Genomic DNA, 17959 nt, shown 5'->3' with positions numbered 1-17959 from the left:
CACACCATTGCAGATTTCAGTTTGCAGATTAACCCAAGTAAGAGAGCGGCGGCTTCAACGAAGGAGGAGGAAAAAAGAAACAAAAGGTAAAAGAACAAAGAAAAGGTTATTTTTGCTTATATGGCAAAAAATAAATTGACGTAGAGTATAACAATATATCGTAGATCATAAATTCATGAATGAGCGGACCTGCGATATTTTTTAATTAATAGTTCTTCATTTTATCATCCAAAATAGACGGTTAATCAAGAAAATTATCAAAAAAGTTCTAAATCTATTATAATTGTGCCAATTCAATTATAAACTCATTCTTTTTGCCGATTCAGTCTTAAATCTTTCGCAATTGTGCCAATTCAATCCGTCCGACGAATTTTGGCTGGCCGGCGATGACGTGGACACCGGCCGGCAGGCGGCCAAATATTTTAATAATTTTTTTCAATTTTTTATTTTTTCTTTTCTTTTTATTGTTGCTTTTTTTTTCCTTCCCTTCCCTACCCTTCCTCTTTGCCCTTTTCCGTTCTACCTCTAGCTTCTCTGTTCTACCTCCACTGGTCGCCGGAGCTCCAGAGAACGACCGGCGAGACTCTTGCTGGCCTCGCCATGGCTGGCCAGGCTCACCTTGCTAGCCCAAATCTGGCTGTGGAGGAGGAACACGTCATTGCATCAGGGGAAGAACCCAGGAAGGGCCGAGCCGGGCAGGTGGTGATAAGTGATTTCCCCAGCTGCGTCTGCCGCCTTCTTCTACATCATCATCATTTCATTGACGGACGACTCTTCGTTCCTGCGGATCTATTTAAGGGATGCATTTTGGGGAGCTCCCTGTTGTGTTGCGTGGTTGGAGTTGAAGGTATCGCCTTTGCTGTTCCTTTGATCGTTTTGGGGAGGGAGAAAAAAACGCGGTCGCATGGTTACCTTTGTTGTTGGCGAGATTGACAAGAGCGGTTCTCAATGGATTCGGGCCGGAGACCGAAAGATGGAGAACAGAGTCGGTAGGAATTGTGGGGTTAAAGTTTCCTGTTATTATTCTTTTTCTTCGGCGGTGCTGGGTCCGTACAAGACCCTGAGGATTCAACTCGGAGCTCGCCAGATCTGGGCTGGCGAGGTCAGCCTTGCCCGGTCGGCTAGAGCCTCGCCGGTCACCGAGGTCCGGCGACCGATGGAGGTAAAACAGAGAAACAGAGAAGTCGGAGGTTGAACGGGAAAGAGGAAGAGGAAGGGAAGCAAAACAAAGAGAAAATTTTAAAAAAAATTATTAAAATATTCGATCGCCGGCTGGCCGGCATCCACTTCATCACCGGCCTGCCAAAATTTGTTGGATGGACGGAATTGATATAAATGCAAAAGGTTTAGGAATGAATCGGCAAAAAAAAAATAAATTAGGACTGAATTGACACAATTGCAATTGATGTTTGACTTTTTTGGTAATTTTCCTATTGTTAATGTTACCATCATCCTCGAAAGACTATTACATAATCAATTATTTATTTATTTATTTATTTTGTGCGTAATGGTTGCTTTGCTTGAGACTGCACTTGGTTCACCAAAGAGTGACCCCACCTCCAAATTACCAACCAACTCTCCAAAATCTCAACTGTTCATTTTGGATCGAACAATTCTGATTTCTTCCACAAATTATGCAGAAACAATATGACGCCACACAAAGTGTTGGTAGCTTGTACGAATTTCAAACGACAAAACACATCGAGCCACAATTGTTCACCTGCAAAACATTTCACAAGCGAAACTCAACTGTGATCTTCACGGGAGCAATGTCGGGGCGTGTCCTTGAGAGCCATCAAGTCCTGATCGTCGCCTTCCAAATAGGCCCTCAAGAGCGCGACAGCCACCCCTCCCACGAGCCTCCTCATCGGCTCTCTCGAGCTCCCGCTCTGGCACATGCACGTGGCCAGCCCTTTCACCCCGTTCGTCTCATCATCCAACATGTCCATGTGGCCGTAATCTTTGGCGACAATGTGACAAGCAGGTGGTCGGCACTCCTCGAAGAAGTCCGCGTGGTTCAACCCCTTCGGCGCACACGCCGGGAAGACGTTGTACTTCTTGTCCTCGCCCAGGCCTGACCCAATGACCAACACGGGCATTTTCAGATCGAAGGACTGTGCGATGTAGGTGAGGACGGGTGGCTGGGTCTGGAAGTTTCGGCAGCACGTGCCTATGCCGTCGACAGGATCGATACTGAGCAAGGCCGAGAAGGGCAGGGTGAGTGGGGTTGATGATTTGCTGAGGACAAGCGCGAAGGCGCGAAGGCGTCTTTGCCTCCACAGCTGTGGCCAGCAAGGGCGACCTTGGTGAGGTTCGAGCGGACCTGGGGCGGGAGGACCGCAGCAAGGCCTTGGGGCAGCCAGTTCGTGGTCACTGCTGCGGCATTGATCTGAGCGGTGCCGTCAGCCCCAGAACAGGTGTAAAGCTGTTGAAGACTAGAAACTTGTCTTGATATGTCAAATACATCATCTTAAGTTGAAAGATTATGGGCTCTTTCATGTCTACCCTATCAAGAATATATATTATGGGACGAATACACCACATGACACTCAAAGGCGATATAGCCAATCAATTAAAATTTAGATGTGTACACACCAATTACGAGGAGATTCATAGCAAACAGATAATCATGATTAGTTGGGCAGTACACCACATCATGAACGCCATGTGACATATCCTTTACATATTTTATTATGTCCTGATATAGGCCCGGGTCATGTATATTTGGCAAATGAGTGAATTGTGTTACGCACAAATTATATACATGAATGTGGATCAAATTAACCTGCTAACTCATATACACTCATTTTTATTGAATACATAACATGCGTTTCAAACCCGACCCGATCTGACTTAAACCTAATCCGACTTCACCCACTCAAATAATCCACTTAGGGTGGCACTACAGCCATTATTCCACATACAGTTGTTCAACGCCTCCATCCCTTCCTTCACTGCCACCACTTTGTTGTCGCGAAAAGTTTAGAAAACTTTAATAAAGCAATATTGCAAAAGTTTAGCAAATTAATAAATTAAATCTAAAACTTCATCAATTTAGTTTTTGTTAAAATAATCTAGAAAATTAAAATAAGAGAAATAAGTTCATAAAAAAAAAAGCATGAACCATAAAAAAAAAAGGAGCAGATATGTTAAATATCAAAAGTATTTTATGTGCCGCATTTTGTCTGAAATTACCTCTCGTGATTGCCAAACTTGCACCAATGCACTTGAGTTGTAGTTTGACATAATACCACGAAAAACCTCAAACCGACACATTTGTGATAATACTACCCTAATCTAATTTTTGACCATGAAAAACCTTGAATCAGTAGACATGTAACAAATATCCATCAAAAACATCAAACTGATACACCTATGATAAGTTTACCCCAAAGTTTAGGATTTATCGGAGAAGTTGAGCTTAGCATTGTCACTAGAAAAAGAGCGAATTAAAGAATCGTCAATTAAACAGTTGTTATGTTAAAAAAAAAACTAATCGTTGGATAAATTTGTCACAAAAGTATTAGTTTGGAGTTTTTTTGGGATAAAGAAATTGGTTTAGGTATATTTGGCAAAAATTTACCAATTTGGATATTTAGTGGTCAAAAAATTAGTTTGAGGTAAATTTATCCAGTTTGAAAGTTTTTGTAGTATTAATCCTAAACACTAAACAATCATGACTCATGTGTGATGCCTATTTCGTGTGCCCCAATGCCATATCAGCTCATTTACTTTTTACTTGAACTCTGAATTTCCAAATGTGATAATACATTTCATCTTAGGCTTAGTAGCACAGACCAACCAAAAATGAAACTACAATCAAGCCGAAATCAACCCCGATCTAATTCGGACACAGAAATAGGGAGCCAATCCGGTTCGGGTATTTGGACTTTCTGTGCTTTTCTTTGGGATACTAGTCTGAGGTGGTCTTTCTCTCTCTAGAATCTATAATAATAATTCCAAATTTTCACCCGTTACTCATTTGAACTTGAGCGACTCTACTACATTGGGCAAGACATTATCAAGAAAGAAAGAGCTTGTCCAGGCTTTACTCTTTTTGTACTTAGGGTCTATGCAGGCTTAGCTGGCCTAAGTTCCATGATAAACTATCGATCCATGTGATCAGCTTTAACCACAGCTAGGGATGATGGGTTCTGGAGCGGTTCGGTTCTCACCCCAGAACCAGGAATTGGGTCGAAGGGACCGATTTTCAATTTCCAGAATCAGGGACCGGACTAGAGGTGCTTGGAACCTAGGAAGCACGAACACTCTCCGAGGGCTATCGTGTCATGTCGGTCACCCTCATGTGTCCGACACTCTCCGACAGAGGGTTAACATGTTGGACTCGCTCCAAACACGCAAACGCACACACGAGTCCAGCATCTTGACACACCATTTCAACACCCACAATGTCAATTTTAAGTATTTTCCAAAAATTAGAGGTCAAAATGCTAATCTATCAAAAATATGTATACTGAAGTTAAACATCCAGTTACCTCAAAATTAATATACCAAACCAGCCTAAAAAAAACATAATCATGAATCCCTAATAGAAGAAAAAGAATAAGAAGATGGAAACTCACGTATTTTTATGAATACATGATAATTTATCACGGATACATGCATACATACATTAATATGCAACGTGTCTTGATGTGTCGAAATTCTCTATTTTTTTTAGAAATGAAATGTCGATGATACTTAGCCTGGAACCAGACCAAATCGATTTGTCCTGTCCAGTCCTGTTCCCAAGCGGCCCAATGAAACCAGTCGCATGTATTTGAAACAAATATTCACACATTTTTCGTACTACTGCAGTTAAAGTGGATGTTCGCTTTTGCATCACAACAAAGGCAAGGTTGAATACCACTTCTCCTTACTTGCGAAAAAAAAAAAATCAACCCGTTTCAAAAGAGGCTTCCAAAATGGTGTGAGCATGTCCGCGCTTGCTCAATGAACCATCTTTGCATGATGTCATACTTGGGAAAAGCCCCTAATTGAGTCATTTCATTGCACGATCATCTACAGAAGTACCCCTAATAATTAAGAGTTTAAATGATTTCTTTAGAAAAATTTACAAAATAAAACTAAAATTTAATAATAATAATAATAATAATAATAAGTCCAATCCAAGTAGTTTGGGTAAGCGGTTTCACCCTTAGAATTGAAAACTGGACCGAAAATCACTGACTTCAATTTCATGGAACCGGGAATTGGATTGTTTTTGTTCCTTATGCTTGCCTCTAGAAGCCACCTATAAAGTTTTCTTTCTCTTTTTCATTTTTTGAAAATATATAGACCTTTTTATGAATATTTGAACTGTTTTGAGATATTAACGCTAAGTTGATTACTTTTTATAAATATTGGTTTTATGGGTGCCAAATAGTTATTTACTTTTTAATGAATGATTTATGATTATGCTTAAGAGGTGAGCACGTAATATGGTATTTGCAAAAAATTAGTTAGACCATCGCATTTGTAATGTGAAGGTGGTCGGTTCGATTCCAATAGCCAGCTTTTTTTCCCCTTTTTTTTCAAATGAGGAAGAGCAGAATTGACGCGATTCATAAAAATGAATTAGTTAACATGAGTGGGTACAAATGAGGTATAATGTGTTAAGTATCCAGCATGGGGAGTACGTTCGCAAGAATGAAACTCAAAGAAATTGATGGGGCCCGCACTCATTATATTATGATTAATACAATCCTTAATCATGAAAATTTAATGGGAGAAAACTACCATTACATTAATTTTTAATAAATCATGATGTGATTCCATAATTTTTCTAGAGTATAACAATTTTGCAAACCAGATATCAATGTTGTAAACTAATTTTAGCAAGTCTAGCATTTTTCCCTTTTTCATTGGTATCCAACAATCTTAATTGTCAACATATATAGTTACAAATAAATAAAAAAATTTATTCTGTTGGATGAACGGTGGAATGGATAGAATATACTGTATGAGGACACAGAGAACAGGGCTTGTTCGATAACCACATCAGAAAACTAAACCCTCCTACTCTTTATATCATTAAGTGAGTTTGACAACTTCTAATTAGACATAATGTAATTAATTATGTTATGTAAAAAAATCATTTAATGCGCTACCTAAGGAAGGATTTACTTAATTAGTTGAGTCACAAATGTTCAATGGGACAATTCCGTCGTAAAATCCTTTAATTTGAATACTCACTATTACATATTGGGAGAGAGAGAATCTACCTGAGGAGCGATCACGATAAAGCCATGAGAAGAAACATGTTGGATGAGTTGCGAGTAGAACGAAGTGTTCATCATATAACCATGGAGGAGCACCAAAACAGGGAATTCTTCAGCAACTTCAGCCGGAGCTCCAATCAGAAGAGGCTTCGGAGGCGGATTAGCGAGATTGGAAGACGACGTGTCTACTATTATTAGCTCAGTCTTGTACTTCCCACTCTGAAACACGTCGGTAGTCGTAGTTGAAGCCACCATGGTCATCGAAATCTACAGTAATAGCTTGTATAATTCTTCTGTGAATTTGTAGTAATAAGTTTGGCCTTAAGATGCTTGCATTTATATATAGTCTCAATCTAAGGATAGACCCTGAAGGATTTTGTGGACATAAAATGGCCTCTTTTAAACCTGACTTGTGAGCGCGCGTGCGCACACATACCCCCCCCCCTTCCCCAAAAAAAAAAAAAAAAACATGACTTGAATGAAAAACGTGAGGCTCGAAGTCGAGACAACTTAGTATTACAGCTATGGGACCATGCATGTACCAAACCGGCCACATGTGACGACTCAGAGAGATTCCAATTTCAACTTTTCAAGTGCACATTTTGAAACCATACTTTATGATATTGATAAAAGGATAACATGTTCAACTTATTCACAAGTTTGTCATCTTACTTTCTGAAAATGCCTTCTCCATTTTCTCACACGCCCACCCCCTACAAACTCGTGATATCTTCGGTCTTCACCACCTACCACCGTCACTACCGTCGACATAAGAGGTGGGAAAATGGGTCTAAAACCAATATTTAATTCATATTTAATGATGGTGTGTCATAAATAAGTTGTTAAAAAAAGCTAACGGCCTGCATGGTAACACTTCTACTTCTCAATTTCTTTGTTAGAAGTCAATCTGACAGAGAAATCCGTTTGGTAAAACTACTTCTGAAGTAAAAATCCGTTTGATAGAAAAATTGACTTATGATAGGATTTTTTGCTTCTAATAGGATTTTTGTCAATTTTGAGAAGTAAAAAATTTTAAGTTATCGGCTCTAAAATCACTTTTTGGACCACACCCGCCTCCGCCAACCACCGCCGCCACGGACCACCGCCCTTCCACCATCGCCGCGGCAGCCGGCTACCTACCACCGCCATTGCCGGTTGTCGCCGCGTGCGGCCTACCATCGCCGCTGCCGGTCGCCGCTTGTTGCCCCCCCCGGCACCGCCTACCAACCCGCCGCCTGACTACCGCCCGCCGCTATCGCTGTCGCCCACCAACCGTTGCCACTTGCCCTCCAACCGCCGACGACCGCCGTCAAAGATTTTGTTAATAATGTTTCAAAAGTAAAAATTTTCAATCGTTATCAAACGAATTTCTTTGATCAGAAGTAGAAAAATCAACTTCCGCTTTTGAGGAGAAGTGAAGAAATCAATTTCTTGTCGGAAGTTGATTTCGGTTAGAGAAGTGTTACCATGCACGCCCTAAGTGAGTAATAAATGGGTTTCTTAAAAGCCTACCATCGCCGCCGCCGGTCGCCGCTCGTTGGCCCCCCTTCGCCGCTGCCTACCAACCCGCCGCCCGATCGTTGCCCATTGCTGTTGCTATCGTCCACCAACCGTTGCCACCTGCCCTCTAACCACCAACGATTGCCGTCAAAGATTTTGTTAATAATGTTTCAAAAGTAAAAATTTTCAACCGTTACCAAATGAATTTCTCCGATCAGAAGTTAATCTGGAGCATAAGTAGAAAAATCAACTTCCGCTTTTGAGAAGAAGTAGAGAAATCAATTTCTTGTCAGAAGTTGATTTACGTTAGAGAAGTGTTACCATGCGCGCCCTAAGTGAGTAATAAATGGGTTTCTTAAAAGCTTAATGGGTCCTAAATGGGTTTTAAATATGTCATAAGTGGGTTAGCTAAAATAACTATTTTAACAGACATAATGTTTTTGAAACTATAAAAAAAATTTATATATATCTTTAAGAATGTATAAGAAATAATTTTCTCTAAACTGAATTTTAATATTATAGTGTTTTAACAATATGGATTAGGTCAAATATGGATCACTAAATTTGTATAACATGAAAATGGGTCAAAACGGATTAAATAGGTTAATATAGGTTTGACAGTTTTTGACCCGACCCACTCATTTGACGGCTCTAATCGACATCCACCATATCAAGCCTCTACCAACTGTCGCCCCTTCTTTGCGCCTCCGCCGACATCACCATTGCCGTCCACCTGCGATCTTCACGAAGCCATCCTCGCTCTATTTCAGTCCCCACCTAACCCTTCATTCTTGGCCTCAACCTCCCTCTCTCCTCCAATTTGCAAGTTGCACAACCAAGACACGGTCAACGACTATAGAGCATCGTTGTCGGCAATGGAAGATCGGGATCGCCACTTAGCGGCAACCTCAATTTGAGGTTGAACCTATTAGAAAGTGAGAAAAGGATAATGGAATGCTTGATTTTTCATTAGGCACAAAGACAATATAAATATACATGCAAGAAATGGTATAAAATTAAATGCATACAACAAAGGGAAAACTTTAATCCTATATATAATATATCTAACACTCCCCCTAAAACTCAAGGTGGGGTGAACCAATGAGAGTTTGGAAAGAAGAGTAGAAAATCGTTGTAATGTAAGAGATTTAATAAAGAAGTCGGTAAGTTGGGCTTCAAAGGCTACAAAAGGAAAAGATACAATGTGTCCTGAAGCTGATGATGCACGATGTAACAATCGATGTCGATGTGAATTGTACGCTCATGAAAGAACGAGTTTGAAGCAATGTGAATAGCACTCTTATTGTCACAATGAAGAGAAATGGGAGCGGAGGAGGCAACATCGAGATCGGTAGGAGACGACAAAGCTAAATAATCTCAACTATAGTGTCTACCATAGCTCGATACTCGGACTCGGTAGAGGAACAAGATGCGATAGGCTGCTTCTTAGCATGCCAAGAAATCAAAGAACCACCTAGAAAAACACAATAACATGTGATGCACTTGTGATCAGTCACATTCGTCGCCTAGTCGGCATCAAAGTAAGCACGGTGAGCAAGGAGGAAGTTGATGGGAGAAAACAGAGAGTGTCAAAATACCATGAAGGTATCGCAAAATTTGGAACACAACAACATAATGAACTGTACGACGAACTACTACAAACCGACCGACAAGATGAATAACATAGGCGATATCGGGATGAGTGGTCGCAAGATAGACAAGACCGGCAACTAGAGCCTGGTGGCTAGTGATATCAGATAGAGGCTCACCATCATCCGAACGAAGCTATAAATGAAGTAGTTTAACGGGAGTTGCTGTAGTACGAGTATCAAATAATTCAGCACGAGTGAGAATTTTAACGATGTATTTCTGTTGGAGAGAAAAATACCACGTCAAGCAACATCAATACTGAGAAAATAATGTAAGAAACCCAAATCCTTCATAGCAAATTGACGGTGAAGAATTTACTTAATATAAGCAATATGAGCAAAATCATTCTTAGTAATAATCATATCATTAACATATAGTAGCAGAATAGTAAAGCTAGCGGGAGAAGTGTGAGTGAGCATAACATGATCATTCTCACTTTTGAACAAAACCAGGTTGACGAACAATATCCGCAAACGTTCAAACTAAGCTTGAGGAGCCTGCTTAAGACCACAGAGGGCCCAACGGAAACGACAAACCTGATTAGGAGATTGGCAAGGCAAGGAGATTGCCGCATATAAAGTTCCTCCTGAAGGGCCCCATGAAGAAAAGCATTCCTCATGGACTAAAAAACGAAATAAATAATCAATTATGTGAAGAAATATGAAAATTCAATATATTGGCAATGTAAATATTCCAACGTGTTGCAAAAACATTAATTTGTGAGAATCCTAATTTTCTTAATGTAGTAATTACCAAGAAAAACAATATTAAATTCTTATTTTAATATGAGAAATGTGAAAATTATTCATATGCTTAAAAAAATGCAAGAGCACAATGAGACATGCAAATATCAAACTTTTTTAGGCTCTGTTTGCTTCGTGAAAAATGAATTGTTTCTAGAAAATATATTCCAGAAACTTAATTTCCAAGAAGATGACTATATTTTTTGGTGTTTGGTATGGAAATTTGGATTTAGTTTTCCTCTTTGCATACCATTCAATAATTTTTTGTTTTTCTATTTTATTTATTTTTTAAAAAAATGAAATTTTCTAATATTTTAGTTATTTAACTTTTTTTCTTTTTTTAAGTTTTTTATTTTTATTTTTTGGGTCCATTTCTACTGATCGTCGGCCAAGATGATTGCCGACAATGGCTTGCCTGCCTCGCGCAAGGCCGGTGACACTTGGTCGGGCCTCGCCCAATCTGTCGAGGCTTGGCCTCTATTGAGGCTAGCAACGGCTTGCCTGGCGTCGCTTGAGGCCTGTGCCACCTAGCCAGGCCTCAATCGAGACCGGCGATACTAGGCCTCACCCGTGGCCATCGACCAGCAAAAGGAGAAGAAGGGATAAGGAAAAAAAAGAAAAAGAAGAGAAAAATTTAAGAAAATAATTAAAAATAAATACAAAATGAAAAGAAAGTAATAAAATAATTTTAAAAAAAGATGTAAAATAAAGGAGGAAGGGAAGAATAAGAAAACCTTTTCCTTACTTTTGACGGAGGCTTTTCTAAAGCGAAAATGTTTTGCGGGACTAGCTTATTTTCCGCCTTCAAATGCCGAAAAATTCAGAAAATATTTTTCGAGAAGTTATTTTCCGCGAAACAAAGGGAGCATTCATATACAAATATTCAAGATGCAATGTTCTATATTGCGAATCCCTTACTAATTGTTGACGCCTAAATTTTGATTAATCTATTTTTTGCATAAAAATTATAAAAAAATCATCTCACATATTTATTTTTAGCGTACATTGCATTGGCATATAATCGGGCAAGCGGAACACTTAATTTAGCATGCGTCTAGACTAGGCACGGGATGGAAAAATACACCGAGAAGATTTGAAACTTCAGGGACTATATTGCAAATACTTAAAACTTCGGGGACCGTATTGCAAATACTTGAAATTTCAGGGATCGCATTGCAAATACCAAGAGAAGATGAAGAAGGGAAGATAATGAAGGGAAGATGATGAAGGGAAGGTGATGAAGAGAAGATGATGAAGGGAAGATGATGAAGGGAAGATGATGAAGGGAAGATGGTGAAGAGAAGATGAAGAAGAGAAGATGGAGAAGGGAAGATGGTGAAAAGAGGATGGTGAAATTTGGCTATAAAAGGGGGGAAGTGGAAGAGAATTGAGAGAGAGAGTAGAAGAGAATTGAGAGAGTTTTTTAGGAAGAGTGGAAGAGAATTGAGAGAGTTTTGAGAGAGTTTTTGAGAGGAATTTTTAGAGAGGAAAAAGAGAGTTCTTGAGAAAAATCGGAAGAGAAAATTCGAGAGTGAAGAAAAGAGTTTTAGTCGAGCATCATCTTCGACGAGTCCCGACACATATTTCGCCTCTCGCCACCCAAGAACGCCATTGCTTGCCATTTTCGACGACAGCCGCGTTCTTCTAGCTCCGAGATCTTGAAGGAAACCATAACGTGTACGTGAGTAAGATTTTGTGTAATAGAAGGTAATCCTTTCCATTTCGATCTACAAAAATGTAATCGTTTGGTTTGAATATTTGTTTGTCTATTTTAGACATGCTACGTGTTCCAAATTTTAGCATTATTACATGTTAATTTATTTTTATAAATACTCGTGACTGGCTGCGTTTTCTTTCTTTCTAAATCACCCATGGTGTATATTGTACAAAGTTCAATGTTTTACATCCCCATAAAAAAGAAGAAAAAACCAAAAAAATTGCATCTTTGAATTTCAAGTAAAATCCATCAAAATTGCCAAATCAAATATTTTTCATGAAAATGGTACCGAAAGGGCGTTAGAGAAATCTGACGTAACCAAATCCCCGAATTCAAAATCTCCGGTTCGCGGAAATAAGATAGTTTTCTCCCGCTATTTTATTTAGGTTTCTAATCAACCTACCGAAAATGATTAGTGGCGACTCCAAATTCAAAACACGTTGCATGTTAATTATTTGAATCTTAAGTTGCGATTTGGTATGGACTTGGGAGAGTCCGAGTTAGGTTAGTTAATTAATTAACCCGATAATCCATTAACCCGAAAATTAACCCGTCTATTTTTTGAAGGTCGCGACGCCTTGGCGACTCACTTGGGGACCCAAAGAGGACTTAGGCCAGATAATTTCATGAAAAAGAAATCACTTGATTTGGTAAACTTTGGTTGAATTCTCATTCTTAGGTGTTAAATGTTTTTGCAGATTGGGAGTTATAAGGGGAGGAGTGATCGGCTAACCCTTTGTTTTGCGTGGCTTGGTGAATTAGAATTGTGATTTAACTTTTGAATCATTGAAGCGGTGTTTGCCTTTAATTGTTGTGCATGATTTATCGTATTTGCACTACACTGCACACAACCCGTGACCGGACTCGGGTCACACTAATAGTTTTAAGATGGTATTTAGATGGTTCTTTAACCTTGGCGGTAAGGTTTCGCTAAAGGTTATCCCATCCGGATCCCGAAAATTTTTCCAAAAAATGGCTCAAGGGTCGTTCTCATACACGTGAGGCTACGATGCATGAGAATTGCCCTTGTCGACCGAACCAAGCCGAAGTGATTGGACCCGACTAGTCATGACTATTGTACGCGAGGTTGCGACTAGTCATGATGATCTGCGCGAGGCTGCGACATGTCGTTTCGTTCATCATTTCACTTTGCAAAAGCCTTTTGGATAGATAGAATAAGATTTAAACTCACGATTCATGCGCATGTCTTTGTGATTGACATTTTCTTCGTATGAGAGGTAATTTCTTGTCTCTTGTACCCTGTTATCTCATTTTTATTTTGGGCCGGTCCATGGTTTAGGTTGATTGTTTAGAAGTTTCATTGTCTTATTTCCAATTTCGCACTTTGCTTCCGCAGCTTTTACAATTTCATCAGTTGTCCTCAATTCTGATTTGGCTTATTCCTGTTGTGCGATTTTTACTAAATTCTACGATCGAGTTTTGAGTAAGTGCCAAACATGAAAGTTGTAGACCTATGTTTCAACTAATATCTTACAAAATTTCAGAATTAAATTCATAATTTAAGATGGCCCTTCGTTTTTTCAACAACATGCGGTTATAACAGTTTTCTGAACGTGATTTTTTTGGAAAGACACATTAAACTGATTTAATCCGTGCATTTCTAGTCTGATTGGCCAACATAAAAGTTGTTCATCATCTTCTCAACTACAAGCTCGTAAAATTTGGACGTGTTTTGATCAACGTACGAATTAATACGGATTTTTTCGTAAAGGCGGACAAACTGAAAATTGCATGTTCTAATCCTTTGGTCATAATTACTTTGTTCGTTTGAGTCTAGAGGGATGCCATGGGCTGGCTCGCTATTCTTGCTCCCCGTACTCATTTTGGGTTTATTATCGCGTACGGGTAATTTATCACGGATCCTCCGCATATTACCCGATCGGTCGCGAAGAGGATGGCCGACATTAACGCCGCCGTTAGTGCTGCCCTAGACGAGAAACTTGGCTCCTTGATCGAGCGCTTTGAAGGGATGATGTCCCGAAAGATAGAAGAAATGATGGCCGCCTTCACCGCCAAACTTCAATCATCTCGCCGCCAGCCCACCGCTTCTCGCTCTAGTTCCTCCTACGGACTCACCATGCAAAGTGTCACGAATCACCTTCAAAGGGTTAGAGATAAGCCGAGGAAGCACGATGCGGAGTTAGGTCCAACGCGACCGGACCATAGTTGATTTGGAAGATCAATACCAGGAAAACCTACCGAGCAAAAGGTACCCGGCCACTTCCCAATCAAGAATACAGGCCATACCAACCTTCCGCCGGTGGTTCTAGCAAAGAGCACCGGGTTGATCATCCCTACAAGTTTCCGAGCAACGGCGGAAGCTCAAGCTCAAGGAGTCGATCGCTCACAAGTGAAAACAAAGTGGGAAATCCGTCGCTAGTGTTAGCAAGTAACACTACCCAATTCGAGTATCAATCGAAGATTACTTTGATGATGAGCTCACCACCTTGATCGCCCGGTTCGGAGCCGAAGGACCTCCAAAGTTGTGATCCGAATATAGTGATTATGGGTCCTCAAACAACAATCGTTGGAGTCCGATCCAAGACAAAATCAGTCAATCATTAGAGTGGCCGAGTAGAAGAGGTGGAACCAATCTTGCATGAATACTCCTTTAATTCCATGTATAGTTCCCCTGCGTGGGATATTTTTTACTTTCCGGGCAGTCTAGAATTTGTCTAGAGTTAAAGGGCGAATTTTCTCCTATCTTATCAAATGCGTAAGTTCCTTGTTAAGCTAGGCCCGTAGCAAATCAATTTGTGGACGACGCCCCGAACGCCCGTAAAGAGAGATTCCGAATAGCCTTACTTGGGAGAATACGAGTAAAAGACCAAGCGGACTCAAAGATGGGTAACTCCGTATCGTCCCAATTGGCCCTCGGTCATTTCAAACTCTAAATTATGCTTATTTTATTCTCGACGTGGGATTGCCAACCTGTTTTGAGAACAATATAGCAAAAAGCGAACCAACCGTGGACGCCAACATCACCACGACCTAGTGGTTGGGGGAATGACAAGTGGTCCGAGGCATCCCAGGTTCGATCCCGGGATTTGGCATCAATGTACAAAGATTAATAAAAACCTTTTTGCTTCGCGATTCAATGCCGATTGAAGCTCAGCCTAGATGGTTACAAAACCGGAGAGATAACATCCCGGACATACAATCCGATCCGGATGAATCGATCTTTTCAAATTCAAAGTTTGCAAGGAATACGTACAAGGGTAAAGCAAGATCGTTTCAACTCGTTTAGAACATGAGAACGTACATTGACGCTTTCCCTTTTGATTTTTACGGGGGTCACTGCCTTTTCGGATAGGAAAGTATCCATTCTCCCCGAAAAATTAATGAAATGAGAAATTCCTAGAGCCTTTGACAATCTCATGTCTTGAACCGGATAATGAAGTTTTGCAACTCATTTGCATGAGCGGGGGCAACTCCCGATCCACGCCCCTAAGAAGTTTCTTATGTGCTTGCGAATTCTGTCCACCAAGATAAAAAGTTGCTGCATTTTATATGCTCAAAAACACTCATACATTGCATAGTTTGCGCATGACTGTTCCTCATGTTTAATTTACCAACTCTGAATAAGGAACATGAACCGCATAAGATACATCGAATGTATGGAATGGGGCACGACATGATGATGTAAGGCAATCCTTTCCCAAACACGTCCAATTTTTTCAGGCGAGATGAACGGTGGCAAAATTCCGCATTCCCCGAGGTAAAGAGTTTTCTCGCGAAAGGTACGATAACCGAAGTGACGGAGGCGTTCATTTCTCTATCCCAAACACTACAGGTGATCCATTGATTACCCTTTTTGAGCGGTGGTTTCATTTCTTTACCCCTGTCAAGAACCACCCCCACATCGGGGTCCAGACGAGTTAATTCCAGCGGCAACACAAGGTAAATGGTTAGAAATTTTCTTGCTGGGACTAACATTAATCTTCGGGTGTTTCTTTGCATTTATACTCGAATTTTAATTCAAGTGCCTTAGGATGATGAAGAGCATTCACTTCTCTATCCTATACACTTCATTCTTTGCATAGCCCACTTGAGCCTGCAAATTCATTTCTTAAACCCTTGTTGGTGATCATTTGCTCATTCCAAAGACGAAGATAGCATTTTCCCAAGGATTAGAATTGGAGATGGTCGGGTCAACAGACAATTCCCGAATGGACTCATTTCTTGTATGCTAGATTTTTTATGTTTACATAATTTTTCTTTGTAAATGTTTATGTTTGTTGTAATTCCTGGTTCAAAATCATGGGATTGTAAAAAAAAGGAGAGGCAAACTCAGCTTAAAGGAGAAGGGCCCGCTCTCGAAAAAAAAAAAAAAAAAAAAAAGTAAAATAAAGAGATGTTGAAGAGCTCTCAAAGAAAAAGGAAAAGAAATCTCTTCTCGAAAAAAAAAGAAGAAAAAAAGAAAAATGAGAGTCGGGAGTAAGAAAAGCAAAGGCCGATCTCATACGAAAATTTCAAGCATAGGAAAAGCAAAGTGCCTACCAAAAGTAAGGCCAATGCACATTCATTTGTAAAGTACTTCTGAATTTTGAATGTACATTTTTGCCTGTTAAGTTGTAAATTCTATGTACATGTTTGCATTGTGTCTCTTGCAAATCCTTGACAGACACTTGTTGTGAAAAAAAACTCCCCAAGAAATCGGTTTGCAAAGTGCAATTTTCAGTAGAAATCTACCATCCCTCATTCAATGATGGTATTCTTTCTCAAGACATTTCCAGAAGACCAAGATCGGTGACTAGTCGATGATGATCACCAACGTCAAGCCCCTTCTCATTTAATTTCTAAGCCAAAACGAGCCTTTTTGTTCCTCGGTCCCCAATCCTAGCCTACGTTATAACCCTCCAAAGTCTCTTCCGATTAGGGCACTTGAGTTAACGTAGAGTTAAATGATTTTAAGCATCACTCGAAGAGGTTCGAGCAAGATTATTTCTCTCTCATTTTTGCAGGGTTCTTGACTTGTAAATCCGGAGCGGATGATGAAGAAATTCATTTCAGCAGCTTTGACTCAACGAGAGTCCCCTTTGTAAACCTTTGACCTAGCCCTCATTACGGTCCTAATCAAGACCTTCAGATCGGCTCGGTCGTATCAATTGCGAGATTACTTGGATCCTTATCGAATGCGATGATGGAAAGATTGAGTGATTTCTCTTGAATCCCGCAAACAGGATAAATAGCTTTTCTCGAGAGTGAGAGAAAGCCCTTTCGGATTGAAGTCCCCCCATTCAGCTCACATTCGAGGTATTCGTAATGTGAGAACCTCCCTGGACAAAATTGGTAATGCAAACTTGACAGAATGGTTATGCATGAACCATAGTATGAGTGATTGCATTATACTCATTGTTGAATATGTTTGTGTGTGTTACCTCTGACATTCTATGATAGGTAATACATTCCCGATGTTCGAGTTCCCTCCCAAGGTCTCGAAATTCATCCAAGGATTATTGAATGAGCAAGTTTTGCTGGCAAATGCCTACCAGGTACGATACAAAGAATCCGCCGTTCCTTGATTAATCGTTTGGAGAACCCGGGTAAGTTTTCGAACCCCTTTTCAAATTAACAACTCTTCTCATGATAGTTGTTATGATTCAATTCGTGCAATATGCCCCTTTTGTACTTATCGATTCCATTCGATGGTGCTCCTATCAAATATTGTTCAATTCGGGCAATATGCCTCTTCCGTCAAGTCGTGTAGACATATGCACTGGCGATCTTGACATCTTATCAAATCATAACGACGTAGCTCTTATGGTTTCAATCTCGGGACGTGAAGACATATGCACCGGCGATCTTGACATCTTATCAAATCATAACGACGTAGCTCTTATGGTTTCAATCTCGGGACGTGAAGACATATGCACCTGGCGATCTTGACATCTCTTCAAATCATAACGACGTAGCTCTTATGATTTCGATGTATCGAATCACGAAGACGTATGCACCGGTGATCTTGACCTTTAGTCGGCTCATAATGACATAGCTCTTATGATTTTCGGCTCCTTTATCAAATCATGAAGACATAAGCACCCATATTTTTGATCCAAACCAAATCATAACGACGTAGCTCTTATGATTTTGGTTCCCCTTTATCG

The 17959-nt window shown here is 40.1% G+C and overlaps 2 protein-coding genes and 1 pseudogene across 9 annotated transcripts in view; 2 read left to right on the top strand and 1 right to left on the bottom strand.

Annotated features, from left to right (window-relative positions):
* Window positions 1–17959, top strand: part of LOC115743640 (ATP-binding cassette sub-family F member 3-like) — a 134961-nt gene that overhangs the window by 82088 nt on the left and 34914 nt on the right. The window contains exon 2 of one of the 8 annotated variants that reach the window (XR_007198861.1): window positions 17276–17285. The exons of the other annotated variants lie outside the window; for them this stretch is intronic. The gene's annotated coding sequence lies outside the window, so the exon portion shown is untranslated. The remainder of the gene's footprint in view (window positions 1–17275; window positions 17286–17959) is intronic. 8 annotated transcript variants of the gene reach the window in all.
* The window catches only part of LOC115731110 (putative disease resistance RPP13-like protein 1), a 70886-nt gene that overhangs the window by 19344 nt on the left and 33583 nt on the right, over window positions 1–17959 (top strand). The gene's annotated exons all lie outside the window — the stretch shown is intronic.
* Window positions 1733–6575, bottom strand: LOC125315613 (annotated as a pseudogene).

This window comes from Rhodamnia argentea, chromosome 6 (assembly GCF_020921035.1).
Source record: "Rhodamnia argentea isolate NSW1041297 chromosome 6, ASM2092103v1, whole genome shotgun sequence".
NCBI lineage: Eukaryota > Viridiplantae > Streptophyta > Magnoliopsida > Myrtales > Myrtaceae > Rhodamnia > Rhodamnia argentea.
Note: the sequence above shows the minus strand (reverse complement) of the source record. Positions and strands in the feature narration are given on the sequence as shown.